Consider the following 27,526-nt stretch of genomic DNA (forward strand, 5'->3'; position numbering starts at 1 on the left):
CTCAAAAAAGTCAGTGGACTAAATATATTCATGTTTTTAATTGGCACATGGGTAATTTTAGTGTCCAATCAGTGACTGGTTCTTCTCACAGGGTTTTTGTTTGTTTGCTCTTTATATTGGAGAATTAAAACAGATAGTATCTATTGAAGTGAATCTTGGAACTTGTTATCAATTGGAGTCAGTATATGTTTTTCCTTTGGAAATATTCTAGATGTAATAGATACCAAAGGAAATAAAATTCACTGTAGAAGTGATTCATCATGAAATGTTTGAGAAACACATGATCAATTTATACAGCACTTGACAAACTTGTTCTTTTTTTTTTTAATTTATTTATTTTATTTATTTATTTTTGGCTGCGTTGGGTCTTTGTTGCTGCGCGCGGGCTTTCTCTAGTTGCGGCGAGCGGGGGCTACACTTCGTTGCGGTGCATGGGCTTCTCATTGCAGTGGCTTCTCTTGTTGTGGAGCACAGGCTCTAGGTGCACAGGCTTCAGTAGTTGTGGCACACGGGCTTCAGTAATTGTGGCTTGCAGTCTCTAGAGCGCAGGCTCAGTAGCTGTGGCGCACGGGCTTAGTTGCTCCGTGGCATGTCGGAACTTCCCGGACCAGGGCTCGAACCCGTGTCCCCTGCCTTGGCAGGTGGATTCTTAACCACTGCGCCACCAGGGAAGCCCCAACAAACTCGTTCTTAAGGATACTTATTTTAATGAAACCGTTAAAAGATATATTATGGGATATATCAATATTATATAACTATTTCTCTGATATTATTTTTAAATATATCTAAGAAAAATGCTGAACACATTGTTGGGCAATAATCTGCTTTTAATAGTTAATGGGTCATACCCACCATGACAGGAAGTTATCTGGTCAAATGTGTAACTATTGACTGGGACATCAGCCCATGTGCTGCTTTTACCAACTAACAGCTTCCACTGGAACATGCAGTCCATTCAGTGATTGCTGGAGTATGCTATGAATCTTACCTCATGATTTGCATGTAGTATCATGCTGATATTACTCAGTGGGTAATGTAGGGTAAACATTCATTTGTATAAACCGCAATTCTTGTTCTATAGAGGTGGGAAAAGAAGGAGGTTTTAGATAAAAGCTTAGTCTTGAATTGGTTTTCCAGTCATATCTGAAACAACATCATCAGAATACTTGAAAATGAGGAGATATGATTTTTTTAAAAAAATTTATTTTGGAAATAATTATGGTGTTAGAAGAGTTGCAAAGCTAGTAAGAATTTCCATGTACCCAACACCCAGCTTCCCCTCTGGTAACATCTTGTATGACTGTACATTATTGTATATTAATAAATAATCACAAGCAATAGTTGCCTGAGTATCAACCAGTTTTGCAAATATTGAAATTTAATACCTGTTTCTCAATAATAGATGAAAATTACTGAAATTTTCTGATACACCAAAAAGGCAAATATTAAAGTCTATCTCAAAAAGAAAACTTGTTTACATTTTATCTTAAAAAACTAAATTAATGCAGAATGCATTCAAAGTTTTGTTGTTTTCTTGAAACTTCCACTTTCCAAAGAAACAAAGTCTCTACAAATGTATCATTCTAATGTGCCATAATCTTTTTATGCATTTTTCTATTGACAGGCATTTAAGTTGTTTCTATTTTTTGTTTATTTTGAATAATGCTGCTGAGAACATTTGTGCATAATTATTTTCTGTGGACATATGTTTTCAATCCTCTTGGACATATACCTCAGAGTAGAACTACTGGATCATATGATAACTCTGTCTTTAGTATTTTGAGGACCTGCCAAACTGTTTCCCAAAGTGGCCATTCCATTTTATAATCACACCAGCCATGTTTGAGGTTTCTAATTTCACCTTATTGTTGCCAACAATTCTTAATGTCTATCTTGTTTATTTTAGCTACATTAAAGGGCATGGAGTAGTATCTCTTTGTGGCTTTAATTTGCATTTCTCTGATGACTAATGATATCGAATGTCTTTTCAAGTGTTTATTGGTCATCTGTATATCTTCTTTGGAGAAATGTCAATTCAGACCCTTTGCTCAGTTTTTAATTGAGCTGTTCTCTTATCAGATGTATGATTTGCAAATATTTTCTGCCATCCTATGGGTTTCTTTTTTTTTTTTTTAATTTAATTTATTTATTTATGGCTGTGTTGGGTCTTCGTTTCTGTGCGAGGGCTTTCTCTAACTGCGGCAAGTGGGGGCCACTCTTCATCGCGTTGCGCGGGCCTCTCACTATCGCGGCCTCTCATGTTGCGGAGCACAGGCTCCAGATGCGCAGGCTCAGTAATTGTGGCTCATGGGCCCAGCCGCTCCGCGGCATGCGGGATCTTCCCAGACCAGGGCTCGAACCCGTGTCCCCTGCATTGGCAGGCAGACTCTCAACCACTGCGCCACCAGGGAAGCCCTCCTATGGGTTTCTTGATGTTGACTTTTGAAGCACAAAATTTTTAAATTTTGATGAAAACCAATGTATTTATTTCTCTTTTGTTGCTTCTGCCTTTGGTGTCATATCTGAGAAACCATTGCCTAGATCAAGGTCACGAAAATTTACTCCTAAGTTTTCTTTTAAGAAATTTATAGTTTTAGGTGTTACATTTTGGTCTATAATCCATTTTTTTTTCTTTTAAAAAAAAAAATTTTCTTTAAAGCTATTGCATTTTTCATTTTATTTATTTATTTATGGCTGCGTTGGGTCCTTGTTGCTGCATGTGGGCCCTCTCTAGTTGTGGAGAGCAGGAGCCACTCCTCGCTGCGGTGCGCAGGCCTCTCACTGTGGTGGCCTCTCCCGTTGCGGAGCACAGGCTCCAGGCACATGGGCCTCAGTAGTTGTGGCACGCGGGCTCAGCAGCCGTGGCCCATGGGCTCCAGAGCGCATGCTCAGTAGTTGCAGCACACGGGCCTAGCTGCTCCGTGGCATGTGGACTCCTCCCGGACCAGGGATTGAACCTGTGTCCCCTGCATTGGCAGGCAGATTCCTAACCACTGTACCACCACGAAGTCCCTATAACCCATTTTGAATGGCATTTTGTATATAGTATAATGTAGGGGTCCAGTTTCATTCTTTTGCCATTTGTACTAGCACCATTTGTTGAAAAAACTATTCTTTTTTTATTTGGCTTGACACCGTTGCAGAAAAGCAATTTACTATAAATTAAGGGTTTATTTTTGAACTCTCAGTTCTACTCCATTGATCTATATGTCAGCGTTATGTCAGCACCACACTGTTTTAATTATTATAGCTTTGTAGTAAATTTTAAAATTGGGGAACCTGAGTCGTACAACTTTGTTTTTTCTTTTTCAAGATTATTTTGGCTATTCTGGTTTCTTTGTACTTCTATATGAATTTTGGCATCAGCTCGTCAATTTAGCAAAAAAAAAAAAAAAAAAAGGCAGCTGGAATTTTGAGAGGGATTGCATTAAATCTGTAGATTAATTTAGAGGAATTGCCATTCTAACTTTATTAAATCTTCCAATCCATGAGCATGGAACATCTTTCTATTAGTCAGAGATTCTTTCATTTCTTTCAGTAATGTATTGTAGTTGTTGGTGTACACATCTTGTACTTCTTTTGTTAAATTTATCCTATACTAATCTTTTTGCTATTATTAAAAATAGAATTTTTTCCTTAATTTCATTTTCAAATTGTTCACTGCTAATGTATAGAAATAGAATTGATTTTAGTATATGTATCTTTCTGAACTCATTTATTAGTTCTCAAAAGTTTTTGGTTGTTTCTGTTGGATTTTCTATACATAATATTTTGTCTTCTGTGAATAGAGATAGTTATGGTTCTTCCTTTCTGTATTATTCTTCTCAGGCCACTGTATCAAAATACCATATGGCTTAAACAACAGACATTTATTTTTCACAATTCTAGAGGCTGGGAAGTCCAAGATCAAGGTGCTGCAGATTTGATGTCTGGAGAGGGCCCTCTTCCTAGCTTGCATATGGTTGCCTTCTTACTGGATCTTCACATGGTGGAGAGAGATCTAGTGTCTTCTTATAAAGACGCTAGTCTCTTCATGGGGCACCACCCTCATGACATTTTCTAAAACCTAATTACCTCCTAAAGGCCACACTTCCTAATACTGTCACATTGGGGAGGTTAGGGTTTCAACATATGAATTTTGTGGGGGCTGGAGGGACAAAACATTCAGTCCATAACACTTTCCAATCAGGAAACCTTTTAGTGCTTTTTCTTCACTAATCTTGAAAATCTGATTTTTATAGTATAAGATATATAATAATATTTAATTGTAACAGGTTTTTAAAACTACAGTTATATTCATTTGGGCATCTGTTTCAGCCCATATTTTCAGTACAATAGTGGATGAACCTGGAGAGCAAATTGTCTTCATTTTGCCAATACGGTTGTCAGCAAAAATTTATTGAATGCAACATTATTTCCAGGAATTTGTAGGCATTGTGGAAGTTAAAAAAAAAAAAAATGAGGTCTGTCCACAAACTTAATTGTATAGAGAAGCCAAGTTTCAACATGCTTGAAATACCTCCAAAGGAAATGTAATACCAAATACAAATTCAATGGATATTAGGAAAACTAAACTGTTGCTGAGGTAAATAACAAAACTATGGAAATGGCAGAATACAACCTCATTCTTTTAAAGAATGGATGGGATTTGGCAATGAAGGTGAATAAAGCAGAAATTATTCAAAATAAAAACTGGCATGAATAAGGTCAGAGTGTAGGGAAATTTTTTTAAAAGTTCTATTCAACTCTAAAAAAAAACAAATCATGCAGAGGATAGAATATAGTTTGAGGAAGACTGAAAAAAAAAAGAAGGCTGATAGTATATATTTTGTAGTAAGACAGATATAAAGAGGGTAATTTAATAAAAATTAGAGACAAGAGTGAGAACTTCAGGGGGACAAAAAAACAACTCTTGATGAAAGATTGATCATGGCAGAATGAAGCGGAGGGAATGGCAAAAATTACTGATATTGCTAGCTAATATATGAGAAGAGGTCTTATGAATTGTTCAAAGTCCCAAAGCTGTGAATGGCAGAGCTAGGATTTAAAACAAACCTTCTGACCCCAACCCTGCTGCATTTCAGGAGTAACCTTGGAGGTTGTGGACTTTATTACACTCCCCAAATCTCCAATAGCATATTATTTGTCCAACCCATGTTTCTCAATAGAGTGTTTTACATTTTTTACTGAAGTGTACCTCGTAATAGAGCAGTGTGATTTCTTTACAAATTCTAGAGGTTATAGCGGAGGATGCTCACAAAAAGTAGGAAAAAAGAAAGATTGAGCATTTATACTAAAAATTTACATGAATGTGTTATAACGCATAATATGCAACTGCTGTTTTTGTTAGCATCATGTGACCCTGTCATACCAATTTGGATTCTCATGGCTAATCATACTGCAGGAGCAAAGTGTAACTGATATATTGTACTCCCTTTCTGTCATTTAATGTGAGAATTCCTGTACATACTTTATGCATTCATTTCTTCATTTACTCAGCAATTATTTTCTTACATGAGACTGTATGTCCTGTCTACTACATCCCAAGCTCCATGAGGAGAAATTAAGGCTTTGGGAAAAGAAAAAGGCAGCTTGCTTCTTCTACTAGCTAAATTTTTCTTAACTATCCCCAGCCTTTCAGTTGGGGTAACATTACATCCCTACTGGCCAGGGATAATCTGACTTTGTACCTGTTGCCCTGGTACCCTGTCTAATTAGCTTTTTTCTCACTTTCAAAAGTGTCCCAATTTGGGTGGTCAATTATATGGTTACCCTACATGTAATACATACAAATGCATATTTCAGTAAAATTTCAGTTTGAATGCATATCTCCAGTCTTCAGCATCGCTATTGAGCTGAAATGGAAAATGTTAAGTATATGAATGACACAATTCTACAGTAATTATAGATTGAACTCTAAGAAAACAATCCAAACTAGAGGTGAGGAAGTTCAGTAATTCACAGAACAGGATTTAACACTTATGGCATATAGTATATTCTACTTTAAATAAAACCAGTTAAATAAAACCTTTTTCTCCTCCTTTCAGTCGATTGCTAAGGTTTTAGCAGAAACGTGAGATGAGTTGCTTTTGTGGGCAAAGACTGGTGATAAGCTGTTAACCTGGTAAAATCCATGAGGTGATAAAAAAGAGTAAGGATACAGCTTTTAATTAACATTCTTTGTTTACAGGGTAGAAAATCCTTTATTAGGCTTTTTACGTGAATTGTTTTAGGAAAAGACTTGGTAGAGACAGGGAAAACTGTGATTAGTAATAGGAAATGCTAAACAAAAAAATGAAAGCTAATGTTCATCAAGCATTCACTGTATGCCAGGCACAATTTTAAGCATTTTACTTGTAGTAACTCATTTATCCACACAAGCCATGATGGTATTATTTTAACCCCATAAATGAAGAAAATGAGGCACAGATTAGTTAATTTGCAGGGCCACTCAATTGGCATTTAAACCAGACATTCTGGATCCATAGGCCACACTTTTAAATATTGCCTGACACTTCTCATATGTTTGTTGGTGCCTATTTACACGTAATAATCATGATACTATCTTACATTTTTAGAACACTTTGTAGTTAACAAGTTCTTGTCTGAATATTCTGTCATATTCTCTCTCTCTCTCTCCCCCTGCCAGTCTCACTCACACACATACACAGACACATGCACACACAGGTGTAGGCACAGATCCTGTGAAGCAGAACACATTAAGATATCCCATTTTACAGATGAGATATATTTATGTGGTTTGTCCAAAGTTGTTCAGTTAAGAAGCAGTGGTGTTATGTGATGACCTAGAGGGGTGGGATAGGGAGGATGGGAGGGAGGCTCAAGAGGGAGGGGATATGGGGACATGTGTATGCATATGGCTGATTCGCTTTGTTGTGCAACAGCAACTAACACGGTATTGTGAAGCAATTATACGCCAATAAAGTTCCATTAAAAAAAAAAAGAAGCAAGGGAACAGAGGTTGGCTCAAGCTTAGTTCTTCATAGTCTACGAACCTGTCATTCTACAGTGTAGGGATCACAAGTGCACATGCTGAAATCTTTGTCACATTGGACCCTGGGAAGAATCCTTCTTGGCAACAGAAAAATGGAAAGAACGTGTTCATCAGCCTTTTATCTTTGGATATTTTCCCGTACTAAAGTGACTTTATAAACTTTCATGCTAATACGATGAACCCTACAGGAATAGGCTGATAGTTCACTTCAATTTCCCATCTATGAAATAGTGGTAATGTTAGTACTTACCTGTATACTTGTTGCCAGAAATAAAATAACTAACACATTTGTAGAGTATACAAAACAGTGTCTGGCACTCTGTTGCCATCTCATGTTATTAACAAGGACTGAGTTTTAAAAAATGTGGGCAGGTTGTGAGAAATCATCCTCACTACTGGAAACAACTCCCAATGCTCAGGCGCCTCTGATGTGCGGAAGACAACATAATGTTTTTGTGCTAATTATGAAGAGATACTGTCAATGACCAACATGTATTTGAGGAAAGACCTCTATGCAGTGAATAGTTTGAAGAAATACAAAATGTATTTTAGGAAGTTCATTTCCTCAATGAGTTCATACTTTTCCGTCAATTAAAAATACATTATTTTCATTAGGGCCTGCAAAGGGTAGGGGGGCTGGCAATGGAGAATTGATGTTTAATGGAGTATAGAGTTTCAGTTTTGCAAGATGAAAAGAGTTCCGGAGATGGTTCCACAACAGTGTGAATGTACTTACTACTGAACTGTGTACTTAACAATGGTTAAGATGGTAAATTGTATGTTATGTATATTTTATTGGAATTAAAAACTTAAAAAGAAGAAAAAATATATTTTTTTAGTCTTACGCAATCTTACTTTCATATTTCATTCAAACACAAATTTGTGGAAGTTAAAAAAGACACACAGGAATAAGCATCACATGAATCAGGAAGTTATCAAATAACAAAATTATGTCTGTAATAAAGGAGCCTTGACAGATAGCCCTTCCCACCATCTCCCACCCCAAAAGACTGAATAGAAAACTGATGTAAAAGGCTGATGAGGAGAAATAGGATAGGCAAGTATGTCATCAAAGGAAAAAAAGTACAAATAGAACACAGTTTAAAAATTCAATAGTGAAAAATCCATTCTGTAAACCTGGGAAAATGCCAAACTTGGATTATTAGGTCTTATTGATATTTTTATATTTTACTTACATGGGTGAAAAAATATTGTTTCTTTTCCTCCCGTTTTCTTTCTTTTCCTTTCCCTTTACTCCCTCCCTCTGTTTCTTCTTTGTCAAACTACCCAGTCAAACTTGATTTTGCAAAAGGTGCTTTATGCTTTGTTTTTTGTTTGGTTCTCTCAAGCTAGTCAGCTAAGCAATGAGATGTTTGTTGTGCCACAAAAAAAGTAAGAACAACTCTCAGTCTTTGAGCAAATGTATTTGTAAAGCTTTGACATGGCCATTTTCACAGCAGGGCAAGTAAGCAAGTTAGGGTATTCTCTAAGGTATTCTTGTCTGTGACTCTTGTATTTTAGTATTGTTATCACTGTACTTGACCATTTATTTGCATGTATTTATTTATCTACGCTAAATTAGAAACTAAGTGAAATATTTCTAAAGTCTTTTAACCCATGTTACTAATCTGTGTGTGTGTGTGTGTGTGTCTTTGTGTGTTTATTTACACCACTCACAAATTCACATCAGCTTGTGCACTGAAGAAGCAATAAATGCTAAGTGGCAATTCTTAACATATTGGGATCATAGGCCCTTTTGAGAATATATTCAAAATACCTATGAACACACCTAATATTGCATGCAATTTTAGGTCATCTAGGAACTTTTTGGAACACGTTCATGTAGCCTGTGAACTACTTGGACACCAAAAAACCTCCCAGACTAAGAGAAAATAGAAGGTAGAATGAAGACCTTGTCAGGGATTCAGACGAGTAACTTTCTAGACCAAGAAAGAGCAATTAGTTGCTTTAAGTGATGAAGTTTTTAAAAATTTGCCTTTAGAATACATTTTAATACTGTGTGGTCTTATTACATAGTTATGTAACATTTAAAAAAGTAAAATTACTTTTTTATATACATATATATAATTGATGAATCATGGTCTCTTTAGTTTTGTATATTTATACCATTAACTTACATTCATGTATATAAACATGAATCCCTGATACACTGTATGATTTGAATAAAATTTTTCACTTTTAACCATGTTTAGTTCATGGGCAGTAGGTTCTGAAGATGGAGAAAATCCTTTTTCATTTTATCAAAATTCAAAACCTTCTTTGTAGCCTTGTATCTTCATAAATTTTATTCATCAGGATCTGCGTATTGGTAAGCAGGTGAAGCCTACCCAGTAAGATCAGCCAAGAAGATTAATTAATGTTATACGCCCTAGATTAGAAATATACATTTCATCAGTGTGTATACTGGGATCTATTTGGGGGATCTACCACCACCATAAAGTGGTGGTAGATCACACTTTTGGGTTGTGTTTTAGGTAGGCTAGTGCTTTGAAGTACCTAACAAAAGGAGAAACCAACTTGGCACCAAGAAGTATTGTATCTGTATATGTTTTCCTTTTGTAAGATGTGGCTTAGGACAAATATTTCTTGATAACATTATGCGAATTGTGGTAAAAGGAAAGAAAAGGAAATAGAAATATCTGAAGGAAAACAGTTATGTTATTAAAGCAAGAGATAAACTGAAAAAAAGATTTAGTATTAATAATCTAGATTAAGAAAATATTGGGGAAAATATTGAATAGCTTCTTGCTACTATAGTTCTAAAAGGGTTGCTTCTTACAGAAGGAAGATGACAAATAAAATCAGGAGTTAATACATGGAGTTGAAAACTAAACCACTAAATTTACCTGATTGCCTAATAAATTATTTTCTATTGAATATTAAATTTAGGGTAAATGAATAATAGTTAACATTTTTTGAGGTGATTGGAAAAAGGATAGAAAGGATATGTTTATTTTTAATAATAATCATAAGATCCTAAAAACAAAGTTATGGGAGAAAAGCTATAAAATCACAAACAAATAAAAGGATGTATATATATCTTCCATGGTTGTTTTTCTGATATTTTATTCCTTAAATATTATGATAGAAATAAAAAACTATTTTAGGAGACATTTAATAACATTAGAATAGAATTTGCACGTTATAAAATTTAGGACTGCTTACTTCTTGCACAGTGTTTTACATGAAAAAAAGTAAAGTAAGCTTGTTTCTAATACCATCCTTTGTAACGTTCATTGTTTGATTAAAATCATGAACATTGGCCTTTTATTTATCTGTAAGGTTTTATTTCTTTTTTTTAATATGAGGTATAATTGACATAGAAAATCAAATTAGTTTCAAGTGCACAACATAATGGTTTGGCACTTGTATACATAGAGAAATGATCACCACAATAAGTCTAGTTAATATCCATCACGATACATAGTTACAGAATTTTTTTCTTGAGAACTTTTAAGAGCTACTCTTTTCACAACTTTCAAATATGCAATACAGTTTGATTAACTATAGTTGCTGTGCTGTACATTTCTGTGACTTATTTATTTTATAACTGGAAGTTTATACCTTTTGATCCCCTTCATTCATTTCGCCCACCGCCCACCTTCTGCCTTTGGCAACCACCAATTTGTTATCTGTAATCTACGGCCTTGTTTTTTTTCTCTTTTAGGTTCCATATGTAAGTGAAATCATATGGTATTTGTCTTTCTCAGCATGAGTTATTTCAGTTAGCATAATGCCCTCAAGGTCCAACTATATTGGCTCAAATGGCAAGATTTCATTTTTGTCTATGGCAAAATATATACGTCACATTTTCCTTATCCATTCATCTGTTGATGGACACAGGTTGTTTCCATATTTTGGCTGTTGTAAATAATGCTACAATGAATATGGGGGTACAGGTATCTTTTTGAGTTTTAGTTTTAGTTTTCTTCAAATAAATACCCAGAAGTGGAATTGCTGGATCATATAGTAGCTCTTTTAATTTTTTGAGGACGCTCTGTACCGTTTTCCGTAGTGGCTAGACCAATTTATATTCCCACCAATAGTGCACAAGGGTTTCCTTTTCTCCACATCCTTGCCAGCATTTGTTATCTCTTGTCATTTTGCTAATAGCCATTCTAACAAGTGTGAGATGATATCTCATTGCGGTTTTGATTTGCATTTCCTGATGATTAGTGATGCTTGAGCATCTTTTGGATGTCCATTTCTAATCAGAAAACATTGAGTGATTGATACATTTTAAAAATAAGTGATCAGTCTAACATTTTAGTTATATAGTGGATAATGGACCCAACTATATTCTTTTGGCTTTTAGGTCTTTTTATTTTGAGAAGAGAACCACAAATTCTTTTTGATTTTCTTAAAAATGCCAACACAGTTACAGGACAGTTACAAAGATGTATTGGAAGGCTTATCAATGATAATTTTCTTTATGGATAAATCTAACACTTTAAGTTGGATTTGGATGCCAAAGAAATACATAAAAATTTCAAGTATCTATTACCCTGCTCTCACTTCCTTATATATTTTTAAACATTAATTTTTTCTTTCAACAGGTATGTGTTGAGTTATAATTATGTGGCAGGCATTGTACCAAATGTTGGAGATATAGCAGTGAGCAAAACAGATGTAGTCACTGATAATTACTTAGGCTCCAGAGTGAGCCTAACACAAGCTATGGAGGAGAAATAAATGGTGCTATGATTATGTTTAACAGTCCTTAAAATGAGTGAAAACACTGACATAAGCTATTATCTACTAACTCAAATTATCTATCGATCTAAACCAAATTTTTAGAACGTTTTTCTCCTCTAGCAGGTTAATAAATAAATTTCCTGTTACGTTTGTTTCGTGATTCTACAACCTGCAAAATCAAAACCTTTAATTGGGTTGTGATCAAATTTGTCTCATGGAAAAAGTTGTCATTTTTTTTTTAATAAATTTATTTATTTATTTTTATTTATTTATTTTGGCTGCATTGGGTTTTTGCTGCTGCATGTGGGCTTTCTATAGTTTCGGAAGCTACGCTTCCTTGCAGTGCACGTGCTTCTCATTGCGTTGGCTTCTCTTGTTGCAGAGCGTGGGCTCTAGGCGCGCGGGCTTCAGTAGGTGTGGCTCTCGGGCTTAGTTGCTCCGTGGCATGTGGGATTTTCCCGGACCAGGGCTCGAACCTGTGTTCCCTGCATTGGCAGGCGGAGTCTTAACCACTGCGCCACCAGGGAAGTCCCTGTCATGTTGTTTTAAATAAACGTGGTGGTGAATAAAAATGACTTAATAGTTATGGATATAAGAGCCAGGTGAATTAAAAATTGATGCCCATTTAGTATTAATTTTAATTTACCTGAAGAGAGGTGACAGGCCTAAAATAGTTGATTGTTCTTTTTCCTTATAATTTTAGACGGAAAATACTTTGTTTTTTCACATGACATTAACAGTACTATAGGACTTGTATTTGCAAATGATAGGACCAACAATGGATTAATTTCCAAAATATATAAACAGATTATACAACTCAATATCAAAAAAACAAACACCCCAATCAAAAAATGGGCAGAAGATCTAAACAGACATTTCTCCAAAGAAGACATACAAATGGCCAACAGGCACATGAAAAGATGCTCACAATCTCTAATTATCAGAGAAATGCAAATCAAAACTACAAAGAGGTGTCACCTCATTCCAGTCCAAATGGCCATCATCAGAGTCTACAGATAATAAATGCTGGAGAGGGTGTGGAGAAAAAGGAACCCTCCTACACTGTTGGTGGGAATGTATTGGATTGGCCAAAACATTTGTTTGGGTTTTTCCATAAGATGTTACGGGAAAACCTGAACCAACTTTCTGAGCAACCCAATACATTGGTGCAGCCACTATGGACAACAGTATTCAGGTTCCTTAAAAAACTAAAAATAGAGCTACCATATGATCCTGCAATCCCACTCCTGGGCATATATCCGGAGAAAACTATAATTTGAAAAGATACATGCACCCCAGTGTTCACTGCAGCACTATTTACAATAGCCAAGACATGGAAGCAACCCAAATGTCCATCGACAATTGAGTGGATAAAGAAGTGGTATATACCGTGATCACAAAGGTGGTTTTCCCAGGGTGAGGCTCATCCATTGCACTGCGGGTGTGCTGAGCCCTGTGATTTCCCCAAATGTGGGAAACTCGACTGCATAGTTTGTGGTAGTGGGGGATTGTGTTCACGCTCTCCCCTGAAAAAAAAAGTGGTATATATATGCAATGGAATATTTCTCAGCCTTAAAGAAGAGTGAAAAAATGCCATTTGCAGCAACAGGGATGGACCTAGAGGTTATCATACTAAGTGAAATAAGCCAAAGACAAATATCATATGATATCACTTTCATGTGGAATCTAAAAAAAACCCTATACGAATGAACTTATTTACAAAACAGAAAGAGACTCACAGGCATAGAAAACACACTTCTGGTTACCAAAGGGGAAGGGTGGGGGGAGGGATAAATTAGGAGTTTGGGATGAACATACACACACTACTATATATAAAATAGATAACCAACAAGGACCTACTGTATAGCACAAGGAACTATACTCAATATTTTGTAATAAACTGTAAGGGAAAAGAATCTTAAAAAAAATATGTGTGTGTAACTGAATCACTTTGCTGTACACCTGAAACTAGCACAACATTATAAATCAACTATACTTCAATAAGAAGAAAAAAAAAGTGAACTCAATTTGAGATGTTGCTTATACGTTGGTAAGCTTTAGGAATTGTGCAAGGTGATGTGTCAGAGTCCTTATCACAGAAAGGAAAGAATAGGTAAGTAAATAGAGTAGGAAAAATGTTGGGGGCTAGCTAAATGTAGAGGCTTTCAGTGTTTATTTTGTGATTGTTCCATATTTTATGACTATAGTTGCTTTAAAAATATCTTGATTATCAAGATTTGTTAACATTTTGTAACGAGATGTGAACTCTTCAGTGTCGGAGAATTTTGTTTCCCCCTTGGAAATAAGCTCTGCTGCCTCTTGATCTTCAATTCTCTTTGACTGACATCCTGTAGTTAGTGCCTCACGGGTTTACGCTGATGATTTTACCTAGTTCATTCTCAGATTCTCTAGTTATGATCTTATAAAAAGTATCCCTCATGACTAAAAAGAATATATTCTGACCAAAACAGGCTTCATTTCTACTCTGAACTGCTAATAAATTTCAAACAGAAAGCTCTTCAATCGCAACCCAAAAAGTCTATACTTAGCATAGCTTTTAAAGAATCCTGATTGAGCACTGTAAACAACTCTATGTTTTTTTTTAACACTGATTTTTCAAGCAGTGAAAATTTCCTCTGCTAGAAACATTCCAAGGTTTTCATCACCTTTTCTGGCACCAAATCTTGGTTGTGTCAAATTGTGGAAAGCCCTTTGGCTGTAAGAGCTGCTTCCACCTGTGAAGCCTTTATTCTGATTTCTTAACAGGAAGATTGATTTAATTGTTAATGTTGACTGAGTCAGTGGTGAGCCATTTGGTCTTTGGTTGGGTAGGGCGTGCACAGTGTTTGATCTCTGTACACTTGGCAGTGCTCTTATCTGATGGGATGCTGGAGGAAGAGACTGAGTGGAAACTATTTGGCTGCTGTTTTTGGAAGGATAGGAAGATACGACCTGCTTATTTTGAGGCAGGGCAATAAGACACAAACTGCCTTCTAGAAATTTTATTGTGGAAGTTGATATTTAATTTTATTATCAAGTTATAAAAACTGAAAAGTAAGTAGCCCGAAGAACAGTCTTGGTTTTAATATATCATGAGTTACCACACACTTGAAGGCTATTGTCATTCCATGCAATCACGGAAAGAGCTCCTCTTTCATGGTGACATAAACCTGAAAACTTAATTATTTTCCCCAACAAATTAGCAATTTGAAGCTCTTTGCCTTTCTAAACTGTTTGTACTGTGTAATACTGAGCAGATGACAATTACAGATATCTTGGCCATTAGATATTACGTGCTAAATATTGTATGCAGCATTCAAAACATGATCTGCTCTGTAAACGTATTTGATAGGAAGTAGGTGTCTTCATTTATGTCAATCACTCCTACATTTATTCACTTATTATTTTATGCCCCAGACACCTTTCTCTCCAGTCATTTTCAAGAAACACATACCTAAGCCTTATTTCATACTATGTAAGTTAGAAATGCATAGCGCCCAGGCATTTGTACATTTTAAAACCTTTTAGGGTTTGTAATATAAAGAGGAAAAGCGTTGTTCTACATATGTAACTGACTTATTTCTGCAGGTGGTATAATTGATGATGCCTTACTCACCTGCACATGTTTATAAACAAAACAAAACAGTGGACGGTTTATGATTCTTTTTGACACTGAACAGATGTGAATTTTATTCCCTTATTAAATGCCTGAGGGACTTAAAAGTACGCCTGTTAATTTGTTGCTTGTTCTTCTAAAGTCTTAAATTTACATTCATCGATGACTCCAGGCCTTTCACAGAAAGAGTAGCTACAGTTCTCCTAGCCATATGCCGAGATATTAAATGATTGTCTTTCTTTCACAAGCCTCTGAACATTGCAGAGTGTGGATTCTTTCTCTCTATTTCTTTCTCTATTATCTGATTTAGAAGGCTGCTAGGTAATACTGGCCAAGAGAGTAGAACATTCTTTGATTCCTTTGGTGTGCACAGTGGCTTTTTCTATCAAATATGTGACAATTGAAGCATCTGAAGAATTATCACCACTTACTTCCAACCAGTTAAAGGAATAGAGTAGGCACAGAAAAAGAAACTGATGCTTAATAGGAGGTGGGTTCTGTCTAATTAAAAAAAAAACAAACATGGATTTTAAAGACAGGTGGAAGATATAGCTGTCTAAGTGACTGGAAAGCCCTTTCCACTCTTCATTTCCCAGGAACAATGGAAATACTAAATTTTGAAAAAAATTATCTCCTTCCCAATTCTTAATATCTTTTCTATTGACATTATTGCCTATTTTTTCTTCTGGAAAATATTATTTTTGTCACTTGTACTTGTGAGAATTCAGAGTTATAACATCTCTTTTCCTTTGGTACTTTCAAGGGTTCATTTTTACACCTTTGAACAATTACAGTATGTCTTTGTGTGTGACATTTTTAGTCTATAGAAGGTGCTTGGTGCACCTGTGGATTTGAAGATGCTTTGCAATAACTTTGTGGTCACTCAGGGAATTGAATCCATTGAACAGGAACTATTGAAAGCAATGGATATGCATCAAGTAATGGTTGACGAGAGTTGGGTTTAGCAGTGTTTGCAGGGACCAAATTATGGAGGAGTGTAAAATTTATCCTGCAGATTCCAAGGATGCACTGAAGGATGGTTAATCGGTGGGTGGCAGAATCAAGATTTGCATTTCCAAGCTATTGCTGCCAGGAGGTAGAGTAAGATCTGGGGGAAACATATAGGTAAGGAGAGTTAGTCCGATTCAAGACAGAGTGTTATTAGTGTCTGGCAGAGGGAATGGAGAAGATGCAATAGATTCTAGAGCTCTTTTGAAAGTTAAATGGACAAGACATGGTGACAGGCTATAGGGAGTTGAGTAAAGGGGAGAAATATGATGTAACTTGAAGGGCTGGCAACATTTTCCTAGTTGAAAAATGTGGGAGCAGAGCCGCTTTGACAATCATGAAGATAAGGGCTTATTTAGAGTTGTCTAATTTGTGACACGTTTGGGAGCTGACCAGTGGCAATGGTCTTGCTAATTATACTTCATATGCTTGTGTAATATTGCTTATTATAGATTGTGTTTGCAGTTTTTCAAAAGGTATATTAAAAATCTTCAATTAACATGCAGTGGTTTTAATGTACGCTATGGCTACTTTATCATCTGTCTTATTTAGAACTAGCCTACCTCCCTCTGTGTTGCTCAAAAGAATCATTTGCTATAGTTAAATAAATAAATAAGTCCTTGTTGTTTCCTATCCGATCATCCTGCCGATGGTGCTCAAGTAATCAGAAGCCCTTTTGCAATGCTGTGCTGGCAAATACCAGAGAAATTCCTGTTGGCTTTGTTCGTGGGAGTTTGCAGTCCTGTTACATGGACGGGAAGTGCCCACTGAGAACACTTTCAGATTCCCAGGATTACCTGGGTAACTTATTGGTACAGAGATGTCTGTGGAGAGAATTCACAGAGGAAAGTGAAGATTTTACATCCCAAGTAGCATGTTCAGAGTACCAGGTTCATGGTACTAGGCCCTCAGCATCTGCACCCATGTTCTAATGAAGCCCAACTCATTTGGAGTGGTCTGTCTCCAAGAAGAGAGCTCACATATTTTTATTTGTTGTAGTAACAAACAGACAATGATTTTACCTTTGTATGTAGTTAGATTTTAGTCTATAAATGCAGATAAATAGAACATAAATTACTTGAGGGCAGAGAATCTGTCTCATTCATCATTATATATCTACCGTCTGGACATATCCCTAACGCTCAATAAATATTGGTTAAATGAATGAATTTTAGTTACTGGAGCAATGATTCCAGTTTTTCTCTTATCTCAGCATTTGTCTGTCTCTGTGTGAACTGACGGAAGGGATAAAGGAGAGGGCACGGGCTGGGGAAGTTACCTTAGCCATAGGGCAGACAGTTGAGTTCCAGTGGGTGCACAGAACTATTGTGTCCAAGGTTACCTTAGACTACCTCCAGGCACTTTTGAGAAAATAGATTAGCCCTAGGAGTTCAGGATGAAGCAACAGGGAGCATTGACTTATGGGTCTGACACAGCCATGGAGAATCAGGTGGCATTTAATACATATATATCCTGGGCTTTCACAGGTGTTTTTTTTTTTGAGTTCTAGGTCAGCCCATGTCATCGAGTAGGATTTATTCATCAAGTTTTAGTTCTGGAGGTGTGACAGAAGTACAGCATTATCCTAGAAACTCAGAAACAGGTACCAAGTTAATAACAGTTATGTACCGAGGCCCACAGAAGGGGTACACAATTAGGAACGTGGGTGTCTATATCCTCTTACCAGAGTGGGTGGCTTCAGGAGGGAGGAGGCGGTGAGTCAGAACAATCAGCATGTCCTTCAGCCAGTAAGATGAGTGACCAACGTCAATGAATGAGAAATGGAAAAGCCTACTTGCTCTCTTCCCTGCTGGGCTTTGGCTCTAGCGCGGGCGGGTGGGGACCTGCAGTGAAGGCTGGGGTAAGGATGTTGTGGCGCTCCATGGCACACTGTCAGCATTCGTCCTTTGCCTCCCTCTCCTCCCCCCGTTGCATCCTTTCGTTCCTCCTTTACATCCTTTCTACATCCTACCCTCTCTTCTTCTCCCTTTGGACCTTCTCTTTCCCTTTTTCTCATCCTCCTTCCTTCTTCCCCCCTGCAGGGTATCATTTTTAAGTATGGTAAAAATTCTGTACCTAATATTTTATAATATAGGAAAATAAAATCTAATATATAAATAAGGATAATCTAGGAAAAAAATGTCTGGACTACCTGGTGTTGGGAGGTCCATAAAATTGAAAAGAATGTATTGTATTTTTTTAAGCCTTGAGTTAAAAAAATGTTTTACGCGTAGCAAAGAAAATACAGAAGCCGTAGATAAATTGTGTTTGCTTTATTGTTCTTACAAAGAATGAGAAAAATCAGCACAGATTTGTTTGTTTTTGCTTTTGAATTAGCTGTAGGAGAACAGATGTCTACAAGATGTAGAACATATTTTCTGTTTTGGAGAGTACACTTTTTTCAGTGATTTGAGCTGTATAAATTTGTGTGGCTTTTTTTCCTTTTCATTGGATTACTATAATTCTTTGAGAATGTATTAATTTGATACCATTTTTTTCTATTATTTTTACAATGTTATATATGGTGAAGTTTTGTTCATTTGTGGTTTTGAGACTGATTCCTTAGGTGACTGTTGAGCCCAGACAGAAGAGATGATGTTAGTTTCTTTCGATGCGAGGAAAAGGGCTCACTCAGGTTACTTCAGTAAGGTTATGTTTAGGAATGAAAAAGACAGGCGTCCCAGACATGTGTCCAGCCTTTAAGGGAATCCAGGGAAAATGGACTGAGATTCAGAAATGGGAAGTAACCAGTACAGCTCTGAGCTGATTGCCTCTCTGCCCCCTAGTGACAGAGTTGATTCTCTGCCACTGGAATGATGTAGCTCCCTTCTGTCTGCTTTTCCTGCTGCTACCGGCATCCTCTCTCTTTATATTTCTCTTTCTTCTGACTCAGTTTCTGATCACTCATAGTCGTTATTCTTCATGATTTCTACTGCCTCAGAACATCTGTTAAACATTTTCTCCCTGCATCTTATTTTTCTGCCCCAAATAGTCTGATTCTCTTCCATGTCAGAGTTCAGAATCTAGAACATGTCCTTGGTTCAGGTAACCCACTGTTACTTTGTTTAGGTGGAGCTTTTGCACGAGGTCCCACTTAAGCCTTAGATGATGTAGCCTTAGCTCAGGTGCTCACTCTGGTCTCCTCAGAGGCCAAGGGTTATGCCAAGTGCTTCCTGGCAGGTTAATCTCTTAGCAGGAGGATGAGGGCAGGACCCTTACAGATGGGATTTATTGGCACGGCAGGCATTTTGGGAGAAACGGATGGCCAGTTTGCCTATAGTGAGAAATTACTTGGGCACAAGGAGTGCAGTGGTTAGAGAACCCGAAGCACGAGCCCAGTGACCTGCTCATCCTTGGCCCTCCATGTATTGGGGCCTTGATGAAACAATCAATAAATGAGAGATAATTGTTCCTCACTTAGTGTTAGAGGCCTTCCTTGACTCTCATTGCATATTTTATTTATCACCCTCATTTAATTCACAAATTTTTCTTTCCAACTTAATTTTCATTTACTACTTTATGGGTTATTTCAGCCCATAGGTGGGGCTTAAAAATATATAAACAGCTTCTAAAGGGAGTTAAACTTATTTGATAATGGAGACATCTGTAAGTAGGTAAGGCTCTTTCAGTTTTAAAAAGTGATAAAGATTGCATCTCAGAGTGTTGTCTCTCTCTTGGATAAATTACTTATCTGCAAAGTCCCTGAGCATATACTCAACTAGTACACAGGTAACACTGGCAAAAAGCAGAGTCACTACAGATAACTCAAGTTCATTTCTTTTTATGGCTGAGTAATATTACATTGAGTGGCATGTACATATATAAACTACTAAATGTAAAACCGATAGCTAGTGGGAAGCAGCCGCATAGCACAGGGAGATCAGCTCGGTGCTTTGTGACCACCTAGAGGGGTGGGATAGGGAGGGTGGGAGGGAGGGAGACGCAAGAGGGAAGAGATATGGGGATATACGTATAAGTATAGCTGATTCACTTTGTTATAAAGCAGAAACTAACACACCATTGTAAAGCAATTATACTCCAATAAAGATGTTAAAATAAAAAAAGAAGAAAAGCAGAGTTAGAATTTTTAAAATGTGAGAGGAGGTTGTCTTTAAATGTATATGCTTTTAAATGTATGTGTTGCTTCTGTTTGTGTGTGTGTGTGTGTATGTGTGTGGTTTTATTATTATTGTTAGTTTTTTTATTTGTTTGATTTTTGGCAAGGTGGAACTTGATAACCTATTCATAAGACTTTTCTCTCTTCTAGCAGTCTTTTGGCTGTTTCTCCCCCAAATCTTTGCCATGTATCTATTGAGCATGTACTATGTACCAAGCACAAAGAAAGTGATGCAGTTTTTATCTAATTCAGATAGACAGTAAGCCTGTGATTGCTGTACTTATAATTCAGCTGGCAAGATGTAAATAGGTTGAAAAGTATGGTTTCCTTGATTAGGCAGCAATTTTCATTGTGTACAAGCACCTGGTATATTCTTTCAGACTTCACACTGTGTCTTGTTTTCTTCTGTAAAAGCTCTTCTTGTCAGGTTCTAACAGACAAAAAATAAATTTCATCATTATTTCATTGATAATAAGCAATTCATAGCTTAGAATAATTTTCTCACAAAAGCATGCTTTAGCTACAATGGGTGAGGGATTTTCTTTTCCAGTATTATCAATAACAATTTAAAGTTCACCAAAAATGTGTGAAATAAAAAGACAGTACACAGGATTTTAGCTTGCAAACTAGATGTGTTACCCTCTAGTCGTGAATAGAAAGTAGAATTACTGAGTTGTGGTGTCTTGGTTCTGATGCTTGTAATTCATCTCTCAATATTGACTGTATTGATTTTCTTTTTGGAAAAATAAGGAAACACAGCCCTACATATGGGCAGGGTTATTTTGAAAATAAAATGTTGTTATACCAGTGAAAACATTTTGAAAAGTTAGAAGAACCTAAAAGATTAATCATCATCAGTGGCTCACCTAGTTTAAATAGATTACTATTTAGAAATTAAGAATTAAGTTAGATGCAAGCTCCTAATAAGATGACATCTATTTTTGCTTTTATAATAACAAGTTATCATATGCTTACATGTCTGATTCCTCTACTAGTTTCGAAGCTCCATTTCTTCATCTGTATCCTGAGGGTAGAGCACTGAGCAGGTATTTAATAAATGTTCATTGGGTGAATAAAACCGGGGAGGATATAGGAAAGAACATCCTTATAACATCATAGTCTGATTATTACAAATTAGAGAACTAGCTTTCAGTCCTATTTTGGAGACAGGTAAATCTTTTAAACAGGTACCTTGCTCATTGTTTCCTCTTTGCCTCAATCTATGAAATTGGAAGTTTTTTGTTTCTGTAATTTCACCTCTTTTGCTGTTGAGTCGTTACAGTAAAACATTAAGAGGATGTGCTCTTGGTAATATCTTTGTCGATATTAAATGAAGTCTTCATTGCCTGAAAGAATGTACTGTACTGATTTGATTTTATATGCTTTCATGCATAGCAAAGAGATGAAGACTGGTTTGCCCAGTTTTATCTAGTCATGAGTGCTCCAGAGGAGTGACCTGCTATGGCTAAAATACTATTACTTTCCTCATAATAATAGATTCAGAACATTAAAAGACTGCTCTTTAATCATTTACTTATTTTTTAATAAAGTGGGTTGTTTTATTAAATTAAATTAAATTAATTAATCAACTAATTAATTAATTAATTTTGGCTGCGTTGGGTCTTCGTTGCTGCGTGCGGGCTTTTCCCTGGTTGCTGTGAGCGGGGGCTACTCTTCGTTATGGGGCGTGAGCTTCTCATTGAGGTGGCTTCTCTTGTTGTGGAGCACAGGCTCTAGGCACGCGGGCTTCAGTAGTTGTGGCACGTGGACTCAGTAGTTGTGGCTCATGGGCTCTAGAGCGCAGGCTCAGTAGTTGTGGCGCACGGGCTTAGTTGCTCTGCAGCATGTGGGATCTTCCTGGACCAGGGCTCGAACCTGTGTCCCATGCATAGGCAGGCAGATTCTTAACCACTGCACCACCAGGGAAGCCCTACTTCTTTTAACTACTCACAGTTTGGAAATTAGGCATAGTTGGTATTACATGTTTTTCTGTTTTCTGTGGCTCAGTGTTGAATTCTGATGACATGTCTTTGCAAAAGTTTACATGCATGTGTGGACTCTGATATCACTTGTTAGAAAAGGGAAATTTGGCTGTAAATTTTACCTTTTCAGCACAAGTCATAAATGCTCCTGGAATACATCTTTTTTTTTTTAACATCTTTATTGGAATATAATTGCTTTACAATGGTGTGTTAGTTTCTGCTGTATAACAAAGTAAATCAGCTATACGTATACATATATCCCATATCCCCTCCCTCTTGCGTCTCCCTCCCACCCTCCCTATCCCACCCCTCTAGGTGGACACAAAGCACCAAGCTGATCTCCCTGTGCTACGCGGCTGCTTCCCACTAGCTATCGGTTTTACATTTGGTAGTGTATATATGTCCATGCCACTCTCTCACTTCGTCCCAGCCTACCCTTCCCTCTCCCTGTGTCCTCAAGTCCATCCTCTACATCTGCGTCTTTATTCCTGTCCTGCCCCTAGGTTCTTCAGAACCGTTTTTGTTTTTGTTTTTAGATCCCATATATATGTGTTAGCATATGGTATTTGTTTTCCTCTTTCTGACTTACTTCACTCTGTATGACAGACTCTAGGTCCATCCACCTCACTACAAATAACTCAATTTCATTTCTTTTTATGGCTAATAATATTCCATTGTATATATGTGCCACATCTTCTTTATCCATTCATCTGTCTATGGACACTTAGGTTTGGAATGCATCTTTTTTGGCTTAGTAATATGTTCTGCTCTTTGTATAGTCCTTTACAGTTTTGAAAGTGCTTTCATACATAACTCCTTTGCAAATACCCCAGGAGAGAGGGAGGATAAGTGTTATAGGCATCTTGTTACAACTGCTCTGTAGGTTACTCTGACCTAACTTACCTATAAAATATTTAATGTCAAATAAAATTAGACTAGACCTAATTATGTTGACATTTCCACACCTCTTACTATTCCCATAAATCTGTGAACCAAGAAAACGCTTGCTGTATCTATGCTAAATTATATCATTGGGTTTTGAGACCTTGTGTCTCAGGAGATTAGGCTCAGATGAGATGATTGCAATCTTCTTTGCTCACAGATAGGAAGCCATCTTCATTTATCACAGAGTAACTGAAGAATAACTGAAAGAGTTTGAGATATTTTTTGTCTTTTGTCAAGTCAAGATAGAAATGTCTCTCTTCTGGTGAGGAAAATGTGTAACAGAGAAGGCTGAAGAGAAAGATGTTTATAGCTTGGGTAAATATAATGCTTGTTTATTGTAAGTGTTTTATATATTTATTTTATAGCAGTCTCTATCCTGAGAGGTCAGGGGAAAGAATGATTCAAATATATATTTATAATCTATGACTTCTTTCTTTGGTGATTATAGTTTGTTGAATTCTGTTTGAGATGGGGCTTAGGTGTAAAAAGAGGGGGTAAAATGGAGAGAAGATTCTAGAAGAGAATCAGCTGCCTTTGGGGAGCAATGCATGTTTAGATAGTATATTTAAACCTATTTAAGAAAAAAGGAAAGTGACCATAATTTTTTTTTTTCTTAACAAAGGAACAATGAAGAAAAATGAACTTCAGTAAGTGAAACTTTTATTTCGTTATAGCTAATATTTGGGGAGAACTTTTTGGTGCCTTATGATATCTTGCACACCCAGTCTTAAAAATGAAATTGTGAAATTGTAGACCCAGGTATCTTATATATCCTAAGATCTTTTATAAAATAAAGTTTATTTTTCCAGTTCTATAAACACTGATAGTTCAAGTCTTTTTTTTTTTTTTTTATATAGGTCATTCAGATACCACATAGTTGATATCAAATCCTTATCAGACAGTGGAAGTCTATAAAAGGTCCAGGTGTCAAAGCAGATAGTTGCTTTAGGAACTTCTAGACCAGTTATTAAGGCACAAAAGATTTACTTACCTAGTGTCTTTCTGAAAAGCTTCAAAGAAATAAGAAAGTACCTTATTAGAGTATAATCAAGTTGGAATAATTCTCTTCAGCTGCCAATCAGTTTTTTATTTTCTTTCACGTAAACCATAATATTAATTCAGCAGGAAGGAAGAGATATTATTCATCTTGTGTAATTTTTTAATTAGTAAAGCTCCACATTTCTTATTGCATATCAGATTTATTAAGTTGTTCACACCTATCCTGAATCTGTTTATTTATAATTGTTTAAACCAATCACATTTATACTGTCTTCAGCAGAAGTGAAGATGGGATTAATGTCATACTCCAACCTAAATTTAATGAAAGGGTATACTGTATGATTTCCTAAGAAAACACAAACGTTTTAAAGTGTATGTTTTGCCCTCCTAATCCTGAAAAATCTACTGCAGGCACATTATGTCCCTTTTCAGCTTCCAACAACAACACATACCTTCAAAACAACAAAAAGGTTGCTGAATGACAATTTTGTAGAAAATTTTTATTGTTTTTAATATATCAATCATTTTGGCCCATTATTATTTTATACTGTGAGCTCAATTTATCAAAATCACGTACAAATTCACCAAAATGTGTATTACACATTAGTAAATAACATATTTGAGAGTGATTATTTGGTTGTACTTGACACAAAACCAATTAAAACTCAGTTAAGCAAAACAAAATATGTATTGGTTATCATAATTGAAAGTTCTGTAGTGATGCTTCAGACATGGCTGGATCCAGGCACTCACTCTCATAGCTTTGTTTTCCAGTGAGTTGGATTCATTTTGGGGCAGGAATCCTGAAGACAAAATAGCCACTAGACTTTCAATCCCCCAGTTAGTCAACTCAAGTGAATAGGGATTGTTTCTTTCTAAATAGTTTTAGAAAAGGGTTGATTTGATTTTCTTTGTTTTAACTTAGTTCAACTTTCCATTCCTGAAATGAATAATTATGACTAGGGTTATGGTGCGTTTACTGGCCAGTCCTGGACCTAGAATCACCCTCAGGCAAACATAACTACCAGGAAGGAGGAAAGAAGTGCAGGTCTGCAAGGGAAACCCAGGGTGCTATCATGAGAATGTATTTTGTTTTGTCGTTGTTTTTGTTTTGGTGAGAGGTGGTGGTGACAGCAAAGCACAATGTATGTATATATTAAATTAAATGAAGAGTGAAATGTGCACCATTATATATAAGTCCCATTGAGCAAAAGAGCAGCAGTTTAAATTGGTATACTAATACTTTGTGATAGAGCAACATAAAGAATGATTGCAAAACCTCGATACTGAAAATGTTTGATTGCTGAAGAAAGGCCTTGGAACATAACCAATCGTACAAAATACTTGTGATCATAGCATGTCTGAGACTTTCTTATCTGTAAAATAATAATTATTTGGTTAACAGTAGATACTTTTATACACCTTTTTTGTGCTGAATTATATTGCTATAGGAGGTATTGCAGATTTTATCAAATAGTGTTTGTATAATTTAAGTTAATTATATCCAATTATGGATGATATTGCACTCAATTTAGAATAGAGACAAGGATTAGTAAAACTCTTCTCCCCACCTTTCCTTAACTGTGGGAAATTGGAACACTGTATTACGGCTCGCTGAAATTTGCCTTTAAATACATTACTCATTTCATGGATATTAACATGAATAAAAGTAAACTCCACAGGACTGGAAAAATTAAACTAATGACTTTTTATGTAATCTAAGTTAATGAGTGCTTTCTGGTCTAATTTTTCATTGAGGAATCAACCACAGTTTCTTGATTCCCTTCATTATGGGACTATTTACAAAAATGCTTAATAAGAGCCTGTATTGAATAGGTGCTCTGTTTCCATACACACTGAAATATATTTACACATTTTTACAGTTTTTTGTAGCAATATAAGGTCTTTTAAAAATTAAGTGTGGCTTTTAGGGTAGGTGTTTTATAAATTTTTCTTTAATTACCTGAATATGTTTTTTTTCAAATTTATCTAATTAATTAATTGATTTATTTTTGGCTGCCTTGGGTCTTCGTTTCTGCGCACGGTCTTTGTCTAGTTGCCGCGAGCAGGGGCTACTCTTCGTTGCGGTGCGAGGGCTTTTCACTGCGGTGGCTTCTCTTGTTGCGGAGCACAGGCTCTAGGCGCACGGGCTCGGTAGCTGTGGCTCGTGGGCACTAGAGCGCAGGCCCCGTAGTTGTGGCGCACAGGCTTAGTTGCTCCGTGGCATGTGGGATCTTCCCGGACCAGGGATCGAACCCATGTGCCCTGCATTGGCAGGCGGATTCTTAAGCACTGCGCCACCAGGGAAGTCCCCTGAATATGTTTTTAATGTGTTAAACTACTATACTAAAGAATAGTGATTCATAATTTTCATCTTCTGAGATGAAGGAAGGAAAGAAGAGTGGAAAGAAAAAAGGCAGGAAGGAGGAGGGAAAAAAACTGGGGAATACTTGGGAAAAATTCTGTTCCTAAATAACTTGGTGCTGAAATTTGTATTTGCAGTGTTTTAGAAATAGTCTTAGTGTTAGGAGATAAACTAAATATGATGACTAATTCAAAAAATTAAACCTAATTAAATCTGAAATATATTAGACAAAAAAAATTTTAACAATTAATTAAATAAAAATTTTGACACTTTTGATAATGACTTAGTTGCTTTAAAACCTTTGTGTCAATTCATAGCTAAGGTCTTAATTTAAGGATTAGCGACTTACATGATTTTGTGTTTAAAATATGTAACTGACATTAAGGGAAACTCTAAAATAAAAACCAGTCTTTCCTAATTCAGCGGAGGAGTTGAGGAAATGAATATAGTTATCTGAGAGAAGAGCAATGAAGGCAGGCAGAAGGAATAAAAAGTTCAAAGGTCCTGAGACTTAATGTTTGAATCAAAGTCTCAAAAAACCTCATTAAAACATAAAAATAAAAAGCACACCAAAAGGAAAATAAAAATTATAAATTAATTATTTAATAAATTAAACACATAAAAGTTGTACTTCACTTGCAGTTAAAGAAGTACACATTTCAGAAAAAGAGACAATTTTTTGACAATCAAATTGTCAAAAGATGAGAAAAAAAGTCATTGCTGGAAAGGGTGATTTGAAATTAACATTATCATCTGCCATTGG

The 27,526-nt window shown here is 36.2% G+C and overlaps 1 protein-coding gene, 1 non-coding gene and 1 pseudogene across 19 annotated transcripts in view; 2 read left to right on the plus strand and 1 right to left on the minus strand.

Moving 5' to 3' along the window:
• GULP1 (GULP PTB domain containing engulfment adaptor 1) overlaps window positions 1–27,526 on the plus strand; it is an 812,392-nt gene that overhangs the window by 604,510 nt on the left and 180,356 nt on the right. The window lies entirely within an intron of this gene.
• The window catches only part of LOC132368791 (tigger transposable element-derived protein 1-like), a 426,013-nt pseudogene that overhangs the window by 119,886 nt on the left and 278,601 nt on the right, over window positions 1–27,526 (minus strand).
• Window positions 13,102–13,260, plus strand: LOC132369441 (U1 spliceosomal RNA). The gene has a single exon (XR_009504415.1). It is a non-coding gene; the product is annotated as a U1 spliceosomal RNA (small nuclear RNA).

The sequence above is a fragment of the Balaenoptera ricei genome, chromosome 7, assembly GCF_028023285.1.
Source record: "Balaenoptera ricei isolate mBalRic1 chromosome 7, mBalRic1.hap2, whole genome shotgun sequence".
Lineage (NCBI taxonomy): Eukaryota > Metazoa > Chordata > Mammalia > Artiodactyla > Balaenopteridae > Balaenoptera > Balaenoptera ricei.